This window comes from Bidens hawaiensis, unplaced genomic scaffold (assembly GCF_021521415.1).
Source record: "Bidens hawaiensis isolate Kalapana, Puna unplaced genomic scaffold, B.hawaiensis_p1.1 tig00004020_1, whole genome shotgun sequence".
NCBI lineage: Eukaryota > Viridiplantae > Streptophyta > Magnoliopsida > Asterales > Asteraceae > Bidens > Bidens hawaiensis.
The window spans coordinates 1,474,965-1,479,549 of NW_027491236.1; the positions used below are offsets into that span (position 1 = coordinate 1,474,965).

Here is a 4,585-nt window from a genome sequence, read left to right on the forward strand (position 1 = left end):
ATGAGATTTTGGGAAAGCCGTATGGTGATGGGTTAATTGATTTCAAGAATTTTGAACAATTTATGGAATTTTACAAGACTTTCAAGAAGTTAGCAATCTGGAACACTTTGAACAATTTATGGAACATATAAACTTTCAAAACTTTCAGCATGTTTACAATCTCCTTAGCATTTTTTTTATTAGGTTAGCCACCAATATAAATTGGATTAGCCAACATTATATTTACCAAAAACGCTCATTTAATCCCAATCGATCGCGATACATGGAAAGTGTTAGAAATCCCCTAGAGCAATGATTTTGAAAGGGCCGATGAAACGTGAACTTAGTTTGCCTCATTTACGGAAACAAATAATGTCTTTCATCGAGTGGCTTTCAATAAAACAAAATCTACAACATGAAATTCAATTGGTCTCTTATATTCGGATATGACTTTTGTCAGTCTTGTTGATCAATCTAGCCCCCCTCCCCCCCCCCCCCCCCCCCCCCCCCAAAAAAAAAAACAAAAAAACAAAAAAAAAACAAATTGGTGTTTACACTATGCACCACACAACATTCAAAAGGTGTTGAACTATCCTAACTCCCTCAAACATCTACCATTTTCACTTCTGTTACATCCATAAGAGTTTGAATTATTCTCTCTCACTACCGTTTGTCTGAACTAGTATGTCGTACTAATCAAAAGCCTGGTATACCCGATTCATCTTGAAGTTTCCTCAAATAACAAGATGTGAAATGTGGGTCACAATCCAATAAAATAGGTACATTGGCAACCTTGATTGAGGTGACACTGTTTCAAGCCATGTGTGTCGTGCGTTCTAATTAATGAATAAGTCTCACGGTGTTGTGGCAATTTTAAAGTTGCGTATCTATGTACTAATCGGTACAACACTAACACACCATGATCACCGTTTATTTATTTTTCGTTCCAGTTTGAATATTCTACTTCTTTTATGTTTACACCAGTCATGTGCGTCATGCATGCGTTATGATGAATAAGTTTCACCGTGAATATGTTGTGACAACTTTATAGTCTATATGTACTAATCGGTACAACTACACCAACGCACCATAATAATTGTTTGTCGACTTCCGTTCCAGTTTGAATATTTATCTTTCCTTTGTTCAAGCCGCTAGGTGTAATCAATGTTAACAAGTGTTAAGCCTGTTCAGTTTAGAAAATTTTGGTTAGCCAATAACTTTGCACATATGCATGCATTGATTGTTTTATCGAGAGATTTAATATAAGTATCTATAAGATTGGCAACGTCTAGCAAGACCGTAACAGCACACACGAATGGCCTCCCTTCTTCAGTTTTCCTCGCAGTCTTCATTCGATGGTGACTCTCTAAGTCCTACTTTTAACTATGATATTCTAAAACAATATATATATACATATACATTCTCATGGCAAATTAACAAAAATAGTGGGCATGTCCACTCCAATTCAATATGTAAGAGTCATAATATATCAATTTAGGGTTAGTTTAGAATATATATTTAAATAAATCTCTAGAATTATCTTCAAATAAAGATCGGTCAATAAAACAAAATTACAGGACAAGCCTTTCTTTTTTCCTTTCTTTACAATAAATAGTTTCAACCCTAAAAACAAAAGATCGGTCAGGTGTTACTATTACATCTCTGTTCACCCCAAAGTACCACTCAACCCTTTTTCTTAACTCACATGCTTACTTAGGCTGAGGGGTGTGGAGCGCTAGAGGGGGCGCGTGAGCCCATCCGCTCGCGCCCCGGGGCGCGAGCACCACACCACCGAGGCGCGAGAGGGGCGCGAGAGGGGCGCGAGCACGGAAAAAGAGGCGGGCGCAAGGGTGATCGCGGCTGGGAATGGGCGTAAAGTGGGCATCGGGGCACGTGCATGACCGTTGGGGCTTTATAAATTGAGCCGTTGGCTCTTAAAGTTTATTAAAAAAATTTTTTTTTAATAAACTAGTTATATATATATATATATAGAGAGAGAGAGAGAGAGAGATAGAGTTATATATATATACTTTTGGTAGAGGAAGAAGATGTGATTTCAGAGGAAAAAAGAGGTAGAGCAAGTGATGGAGACTGTCTAGAAGAAGAAGAATGGTGATGATGGAAGTCCATTGAAGGAAGACTGGAGACAGACAGAAGAGATATTTGTTCAAAGGTAGAGACAGGAAGTGAGTGAGATATATAGCAGGATGTGATTTTGGACTATGTGTTATGTTAAGACTTTGTTTGTATAATGTGTGTTTTTTTAGATATTAATGTGTTTTTTTAATTAATGTGTGTTTTTTTAAATATTTTATGAGTTTTTTTAATAATACGTTTTTTTAATACATTTACAAAAAAATAAAAAAAAAACCGCTCGCGCCCCCCCCTCGCGCCCCTCCACACCATGTCCCGGGGCGCGAGCACCACAACCAACACCCATCTTATCAAGTTTCTCTCTCTGCCACACGTCACAATATTATTGGCTGGAGCCCCCTCTCGCGCCCCCTCTCGCGCCCCCCACACCCCTCAGCCTTGCCACTCTCTCTCTCTCGAAATCATAAAATACTAAAATACCACCTTCTTGTTGTTTACTTTATTATTCTTTCTTCATCATCTCTTTCTTCTTGTTCATTTCTCCCCCTTTAGATCTCTCTCTTCTTCATCTATATCTATAATATCATATCATCATGTCAAGCAATCTAGACTTGACCAGTTCCACTTCTCCTTTCTCCCTTCAAAACCTCCAAAACCGTCCACCCCTCCACCTCCAAATCCCGGCGGATCACTCCGAAGAAGACGACAACCAACACACTCCCGGCTCCGGCAGCGGAGATGTCCTTGGCCGCCGCCCACGTGGACGTCCACCTGGCTCAAAGAACAAACCCAAACCACCTGTCATCATCACTAGAGAAAGCGCCAACACTCTCAGAGCTCATATCCTTGAAATCAGCAACGGATGTGATGTTTTTGAATCCATTGCTGACTACGCTAGAAAACGTCAACGTGGGATATGTATAGTTAGCGGCTCCGGTACTGTCAACAACGTCAGTCTACGGCAGCCTGCGGCTGCCGGATCTGTGTTGACTTTACAAGGCCGGTTTGAGATATTATCATTATCAGGCTCGTTCTTACCGCCACCAGCACCACCGGGTGCCACTAGTTTGACTATATATTTAGCTGGTGGACAAGGACAAGTTGTCGGTGGGAATGTTGTCGGAGCTTTGATTGCCTCTGGACCGGTTATTGTGATTGCTGCTTCGTTCACTAACGTGGCGTATGAGAGGCTGCCGTTGGATGAAGACGAGGCAGTTAACGGCGGAGATAACGGGAAGGCGACGGCGAGTAATAATAATAATATTAATAACCCTTTTCCGGACCCGTCGTCTATGGGTTTACCGTTTTTTAATTTGCCGCTTAATATGACGAATGTTCAGTTGCCGGAGGACGGTGGTGGTTGGCCTGGAAACATGGGGAGCCGGCCACAGTTCTGAACAAATTCAAGTGTGTTAACTGTTTGATCAAGTCATCAAAAGGTCAGATGGTGTTCTATGTGTGGGTTTATGATCATTAGCATTATTGTTTGTTATATATGTTATGTAGTCTTTGGGTATTAATCATGAACAAGAAATTAAGAACCAATCTTTGCTTAGTTTAGGATGGAACAAGATTTATGATCTCTAAATTCAAATGTTCATGTGTGTGACCACCTACTGCTGTTTGATCTTTATTTCATTTTAGGGTTCCTTTGAGCTAGAGTGGTTCATAAGTTTGTGGATTTGTTCTTGTCAATATTGTTTGTTATGTTGTTTAGTCTTTCGGATAATTAATAAGATCGGCAAAACAACCTATTGCGAAGACCGGAATATTGCGATTAATTGCTTGAACCATGGAATCGTGTTAATTTATATGTAGAGACGGGTGTTTGTGATTATAAAATCGATAAAAGGATTAAAGAAGCTCATTAGAATGCAGCAAATAATTATTTATTTTAACTTACTCTTTATTATTCATTATCACAAACAATGAATGAAGAACGATTGAGATCTAAGAGCACTTGTCATAGATCGAGTTACAATCATCAATTAGCAGAAACCAGGGTTATGATGTGTATATTTAGGACGGTTTTTAAGGTTTCACGTACAAGACACGCGTTACTACACACAAAACACAACTCATGTTTCACACAGGCGCAATCCTATTCTTTCAAATATTAGTATTAGAGCCAACAATTTCTCCATATTTGATTGATTTAAATTGAGAGACTATGCAACATTCTTATAAATATAAAACAAATATTTCACAAATAAACTCTTAAAATGCTTTTTTTAATCTATAAAGATCTTTCTTTGTTCTTCTAACAAACTTTCATTGTCCATAAAATCTATAGACCAAATTCAAAAGATTTACATGGGTGATAAAAGTGTTTCAGGTAATTAGTCATCTCTTGATTCTAGGGTAAGTGAATCATTAGTTAGTTGATTTATATTATATGCCACTCTAGATTGAATTTATTATTGCTTTATTACCATAAACAAAAATATTTACAGTTCATTTACATTATATTCAATTAATTTACAGCATCTCTCTATGTTAATATTAAAATATA

The 4,585-nt window shown here is 38.2% G+C and overlaps 1 pseudogene; it reads left to right on the plus strand.

The window, feature by feature from the left end:
- Positions 1–2,588: 2,588 nt before the first annotated feature.
- Positions 2,589–3,563, plus strand: LOC143625114 (AT-hook motif nuclear-localized protein 23 pseudogene; annotated as a pseudogene).
- Positions 3,564–4,585: the final 1,022 nt, after the last annotated feature.